Source organism: Palaemon carinicauda, chromosome 8, assembly GCF_036898095.1.
Source record: "Palaemon carinicauda isolate YSFRI2023 chromosome 8, ASM3689809v2, whole genome shotgun sequence".
Classification (NCBI taxonomy): Eukaryota; Metazoa; Arthropoda; class Malacostraca; order Decapoda; family Palaemonidae; genus Palaemon; species Palaemon carinicauda.
The window spans coordinates 173,150,822-173,158,485 of record NC_090732.1 but is presented as its reverse complement, the minus strand read 5'-3'; the positions used below and the strand labels follow the sequence as shown (position 1 = coordinate 173,158,485).

At 32.3% G+C, this 7,664-nt stretch overlaps 1 protein-coding gene across 1 annotated transcript in view; it reads left to right on the top strand.

The window, feature by feature from the left end:
- The first annotated feature begins 614 nt into the window (after positions 1-614).
- The window catches only part of LOC137646138 (cingulin-like), a 194,055-nt gene continuing 187,005 nt past the window's right edge, over positions 615-7,664 (top strand). Inside the window, exon 1 of the mRNA XM_068379345.1 lies at positions 615-887. The gene's annotated coding sequence lies outside the window, so the exon portion shown is untranslated. The remainder of the gene's footprint in view (positions 888-7,664) is intronic.

Below are 7,664 nucleotides of genomic sequence, written 5' to 3'. Positions count from 1 at the left end.
ACTTTGGGCTCCAGAGCCTTATAAATATGCGGCCCCGAGACTATATAATAAGCTCCCACGAAACCTTCGAATGATTGAAGACATTAAGGCTTTCAAGAGGAAACTGAAGACTCTTATTTCATGAATCTTTTGACAGTGACGATTTAACAGTAAATGAACAATACGAGCTATGAAACGTTAAATACTCTGAACGAACAAGGTAAAACGACAGCGGAGGTCCTGTAGAGAGTGATGTTCCCCTGCTGTATGTGACCGGAAAAGCAGCCATCAAAGTAAAGTAATTAGAAGAGTAACGATTTGCCATCTTAGTTGATCGTGAAATTCATCTCTTTACTAATCGTAGTTCAGACATCTTAATTCTGGTCGACCTGAAAACACTAGTTAAATGATTTCTCGAACCTCCTACGCCAAGAAACTGAACGGAACGAGTTAAGAATTCAAATGTTCTGCTACTAAGTGTGGCTATATGCTGTGAATTCAATGAATATTTATGACTGCGTAGCCTCTATATACTATTTATGTCTTCCAGATCACCTGACGTTTTGTTTCGGGAAACAACAGCTCTCAGTTCCAACACGACCGTCTTGCGAGAAGGAATAGCACAAATCTCTAATTTCCATATAAGTGATACCAAGTCATCTTAAGTGATTTATGTGATTTCAAGTGATTTTGCGTAATTTAAATGTGATTTGATTTGTGCAATTACTAACCGTCCTGCTAGAAGGATTACCACAAATATTTAATTCCCATTAATTATAAGTGATAACAAGTCATCTTAAGTGATTTATGTGATTTTAAGTGATTTTGCGTAATTTAAATGTGGTTTGATTACTGCAATTGCTATACTATGAGTGTGTATCTCATGATCTGTGGCTAGTTATATTAAGGTAAGCATAGTACTGTTTGTGTATTTCCCATTATGCTCTTAGTATATCAATTATTTGAGTATTTATAGGTCTGTATTCATTGTCTCTATTGCTAGAAAAGGAAATATGTTTCTTCCACTAGAATTAGATATTTTATTTACATATTTGACATCAATGCAGACATACTTCCCTTTCTGAGTGGGGATACCTTAACGTGGTGAAAGGGTTTGCGCACCGTCATGATCAGCAATGCTGTACTAGTCAGGGACACCCATACTAGGTTGGTTTGCTGTCATCGATCAGACAAAAGCCTCCCACCCTCACCAATCCACATTGGCCAGGGTGGTGATAAAAACTGGCCAAACCCCAGACATGAATTGACATATGTGAGGCCTTCGTCCTGCAGTGGACTAGAAACGGTTGTTGTTTTTGTTGTTGTTGTTGTTTTTGTTGTTGTAGGCATAATTAAGACAGTTAGTACGAATACAGCTTTAGATCATACAAAAGTCTCCCACCATCACCAATCTGAAATGGCCAGCGTGCTGATGAAAACTGGCCAAACCCCAAACACGAATTGACATATCTGAGGCCTTTGTTCTGCAGTGGACTAGAAACGGTTGCATTTACTGTTGATGTTGTTGTTGTTGTTGGTGTAGACATAATTATGACAGCTATTACAAGTACAGCTTTTTGACTGACAGCCGTGATGGGGTGGGAAGTATGAAAAAGAAATATCAAGTATTTCTGGTAAGTTTATACATTTTTACCCCTATCAACGAAGTTGGAAGGAGGTTACGTTTTCGTCGCTGTTTATCCATCAGTCTGTTTGTTTGTTTGTGAACAACTTCCTGGTTACACAATTTTACTCGTAGAGCAGTGAAACTCGCAGAGATAAGTTTTTATGTTGAGACGTGGAAGGGATTCAATGTTGAAAGTCCTAGGTCAAAGGTCAAGGTCGAGCGAAAGGTCGAACGAATTAACCCTAACCTTAACCCCAAGTTCGCACATGGTTTTCACACAGGCTTCAAATACGCTACAATCTAAATTGATTCTGGGAAAGGCAAGCCGGTTTCGAGAAATAAGCTGCCATCGCTGAAACCTGTACTCTGAGTGCTTTTCTATAGTCAATTTCTTTTAATGAGGCGCATTTGCACCGACTCACAGCGGTGCCCTTTTAGCTCGGAAAAGTTTCCTGATCGCTGATTGGTTAGAATCATCTTGTCCAACCAATCAGCGATCAGGAAACTTTTCCGAGCTAAAGGGGCACCGCTGCGAGTCGGTGCAAATCTGCCTCGCTAAAGAAAATTGACTATAGTTTTTCATTTTTGTCTTCTATTTTCCTTCTAACTGGGTTAGGCCGGGAGCACACTAGCGACTCTGTGGCGCCACAAAGCCACAGCATCGTGTGGCGGGGACGTGGTCTCCCATAGGTTTCCATTGTTTTCAAGTTTTGCCGTGCAAACTAGCGACTGTGGCAAGGGACTGTGACTCTGTGGCGCCACAAAGCCACAGCATCGTGTGGCGGTGATGTGGTTTCCCATAGGTTTCCATTGTTTTCAAGTTTTGCCGTGCAAACTAGCGACTGTGGCTCTCTGTTGCTCATCCCCGCCACAGGCGTGGCGTGGCTTTAAAAGCAATGGAAACCTATGGGAGACCACGTCCCCGTCACGCAATGCTGTGGCTTTGTGGCGCCACAGAGTCGCTAGTGTGCTCCCAGCCTTTGGGTGATGTAGCCTGCCTGCTATATGCTTAAATAATTAGTATAAAAGTATGATAATACACGAAGGGCTGTGAGAGTTATATTCATATGAATTTGTGTTGATAATTTGTTTATTGAAGAAAACAAATTAGCAAACATTGGTGCCATTTTTAATTACATCACCCTTTTCACTAAGTCTATAAAAATATTTATTTCTATTCAGAAAAATATATATGGAGTTAATACAGACTAGCCTAACTGACTAGATAGATCATTCAATGTTGTTACTGTTCTTGAAATATTCTATTTTGATTGTTTATTACTTCTCTTGTAGTTTATTTCCTTGTTTCCTTTCCTCACTGGGCTATTTTTCCCTGTTGGAGTCCTGGGGCTAATAGCATCTTCCTTTTCTAGCTAGGGTTATAGCTTAGGTTATAATAATAATAATAATAATAATAATAATAATAATAATAATAATAATAATAATAATAATAATAATACCGTATTCAATTTCACCATTGGAAACAATGATATCTAATCAGGAAAATTACTTTAATCGTTTTTTAATTAATTTGATTTGTAAAATCTCCAAATATCAATGGCTGTAACATACTGCTATTATTATCTTTCATATGGAGATATATTATCGTATTTTCTAATATAGTAAAAGGTGGTTGGCTGATTGAATGATTGTTAAGTATCACTTGTAATGGGTGGAGAGATAGGTGTATGAAGTATATGGAAATAGAATGTTAAGTTCTTATTTAACTATTTAAGACAGTTGAAAGCTACAATCACAGACACTGATAATTCTAAAACATTATTTTTATTATATTTCAACTTAGTTTGGTTAGGTTAATTTCTTGTGTGTTGTTTGCAAATATAAAACATTATCATGTACTAGCGTACGTGACCCATTAAAAATTACAGCTTGATATTTAGATAGATACACACACACGCACATACATTCACACATACAGCTCCAACCCTTCCCACCGCCTTCCCCTTTCCTAACTACAACCCGCTGGTTCGGCAATTTGTGGGAGAGTAAGGTTTTCGAGTATACCTCTCGGGGTACCCTCTATCACTAGGGTATGACTACTCTATATATATATATATATATATATATATATATATATATATATAACATATATATGATATGTTTACATATATATAGAATATATATGTATATTATGATATGTTTACATATATATAGAATATATATGTATATATATATATATATATATATATATATATATATATATATATATATATATATATATATACATATTTATGTATATGTACATATATATGTATACATATGCAAATATATGTATATATATATATATATATATATATATATATATATATATATACATATTTATGTATATGTACATATATATGTATACATATGCAAATATATGTATATATATATATATATATATATATATATATATATATATATATATATATATATATATATATATACTGTATGTATATGTATATGTATATATACATATATATATATATATATATATATATATATATATATATATATATATATATATATATATATATATAATGTATATGTATATATGTATGTATATATATATATATATATATATATATATATATATATATATATATATATATATATATATGTATATATATATATATATATATATATATATATATATATATATATATATATATATATATATTACCAGACACTTGCTCTTTATTATATAGGGAAGATTAAAATAAATCTACTTAGTTCGAGTTCCTAAATAATAACGAGAGAGAGAGAGAGAGAGAGAGAGAGAGAGAGAGAGAGAGAGAGAGAGAGAGAGAGAGAGAGAGAGAGAGAGAGAGAGAGAAACTCATTATCAATGTCATGTAGATGACCGCCATCATAGATTTATGACGTCCAATAAAAAAAGAAAAGTGGGCAGAGAAACGCCTTTTCTATCTCGGTCATTATTCTTGCTTTATCGGGGAACCTCTCGCTTCTGTGATATATAGTTTTCAAAGGTGATGCTTCATCTTCAGGAGGCGCTTTCAACGATGACCTAGGGAAGGTTCTCTGCAGAAAATTGTTTGAATAAAAGGTTTTTCGAACTTTGTTCATAGTCGATGTGAGTCAAAACTCTGATACGTTGGTTTCTTGGCGGTTTCATTATTATTATTATTAGTAGTAGTAGTAGTAGTAGTAGTAGTAGTAGTAGTAGTAGTAGTAGTAGTAGTGTTATTATTATTATTATTATTATTATTATTATTATTATTATTATTATTATTATTATTATTATTAGTTGAAGCTCCTGGGTTTATAGCATCCTGCTCTTCTAAATAGGGCTGTAGCTCAGCAAATAATAATAATAATAATAATAATAATAATAATAATAATAATAATAATAATAATAATATTATTATTATTATTATTATTATTATTATTATTATTATTATTATTATTATTATTATTATTATTATTATTATTATTATTATTATTATTATTATTATTATTATTATTCCCCAAAACTTGATCCCCACCAGACTAAACCAATACTAAATCCCTACTCAAAATCTTGTCTGACATCCCTCTTGTCTCACGTCCCCCTTCGCCATCAAAATCCGCCAATAACATTCGAGAGGAAACGAACCTTATGTAAACGCCTGTCTCTTCATCGAAGGAAATGGGAGCTTGACATCCGCTGAATAAGACTCTGCTGACAATCAGCATTTCAGATTAGGAAATGAACTGCGCCTTGCATCTGAAACACGGTGGCTTTGGTTCATTACGGTGAGGTAAACAAGATTTCTCCTCTAGCTGGTTGCATTCGAGCGTAGATCAAAGTTTGTAACTGGTTCTTGAGTCGTGTAGTCGTTCCTTCAAGGTATTATTCTGTATGTTTCATTCATGCTGGCATGGAAAGGTGACGGGACAGAGTTTGGGAGAAGCAGTGGGAAAAGCTGAAATTATAACTTAGCAAATTGGAGTTGTAAATATTACCATTAACTGCAGATAATAGATGATGTTCAAAATAAATTAAAAAAGAAAATTATTTTTAAAGGATTTCGCTACATAGCAAATGATTTATTACAATATTATTGACGTAAATATGAAGTCGGGTGAACAGAAGAGTATATGTATATATGCATATATATATATATATATATATATATATATATATATATATATATATATATATATATATATATATATATATATATATATATTGTATATACTGTATATGTATGCGTTTATGCATATATATACAAGTACATACATACATATCTGAGTCCTTAGTCCTCCAGTGGACTAGAAACAGCTGCATTTGTGGTTGTGTATGTATATATATATATATGTATATATATATATATATATATATATATATATATATATATATATATATATATATATATATATATATATATATATATATATATATATATATAATTATGTTTATATATTTATATATTTATATATTTATACATATTTATATATTTATGTATATATATATATATATATATATATATATATATATATATGTTTATATTTATGTATATACATACATATGTATGTATACATATATATATATATATATATATATATATATATATATATATATATATATATATATATATATACATATATATACATAATATAAAATAACGAATACTAACACCTAATGAAAAACACAATAATGAAACTTGCATCATAAATACATAATATACAACGTTAGAAATTATAAATAATTAATTCCCCTTAAAAACTTCACCACCCACTAACAACGCAACACCCAGTCATCCAACACGCCCGACTGGATTAAGACTGCGAGGTGCCTAGGCCATTATGCTCTCGAGTGAGCCTGCGGCATTTAGGCCATTATAAATGCAGGCACTTAAATGGGGAGGGAAAGATCGTGCAGGATGTAAGTCTCGTAATGCGATGTGGGAGAGTCGCTTTTTATGCGGTGAATACAGGGGACTTAGAAACGTTTTGGTGAATATAGGGTACTTTAAAATGTTTTGGTACATACAGAGTACTTATAAACGTTTTGGTGAATGCAGAGTACTTAAAAATGTTTTGGTACATACAGAGTACTTTAGAATGTTTTGGTGAATACAGAGTACTTTAGAATGTTTTTGCTACATACAGAGTACTTAAAAACGTTTTGGTGAATACAGAGTACTTTAAAATGTTTCGGTGAATACAGAGTAGTGTAGAATATTTTGGCGAATACAGAGTACTTAGAAACGTTTCGGTAAATACAGAATACTTAGAAACGTTTTCGTGAGTGCAGAGTACTTAAAAACGTTTCCCAAGCTGCAATACTTCAAAACATTTCGGTGAATACAGAGTACTGTAAAATGTTTTGGTACATACAAAGTACTTAAAAACGTTTTGGTGAATATAGAACTTATAAACGTTTTGGTGAATACAGAGTATTTCAAAATGTTTCGGTGAATACAGAGTACTTTAGAATGTTTTGGCGAATACAGAGTACTTAGAAACGTTTCAGTGAATACAGAGTACCTAAACACGTTTCGGTGAATGCAGAATACCTAAAAACGTTTTCGTGAATCGAGAGTACTTAAAATCGTTTCGGTGAATACAGAATACTTAAAATCGTTTCGGTGAATACAGAATACTCAAAAACGTTTCGGTGACGACAGAGTACTTAAAAATGTTTCCCAAACTGCAATGCTTAAAAACGTTACGGTGAATACAGAGTACTTTAAAAATGTTTTGACGAATACATGGTACTTAAAAATGTTTTGGTGGATACAGCGTACTTTAAAATGTTTCCAAAGCTGCAATACTCAAAAACGTTTCGGTGAATAGGGAGTACCTAAAAACGTTTTGGTGATTACAGAATACTTAAAATCGTTTCGGTGAATACAGAGTACTTAAAAACGTTTCCCAAGCTACAATGCTTAAAAACGTTTCGGTGAATACAGAGTACTTAAAAATGCTTTGGTGTGTGCAGAGTACTTAAAAACGTTTCAGTGAATATAGAGTACTTAAAAACATTTCAGTGAGTACAGAGTACTTTAAAATTTTTGGTGAATACAGAGTACTTAAAAACGTTTCGGTGAAT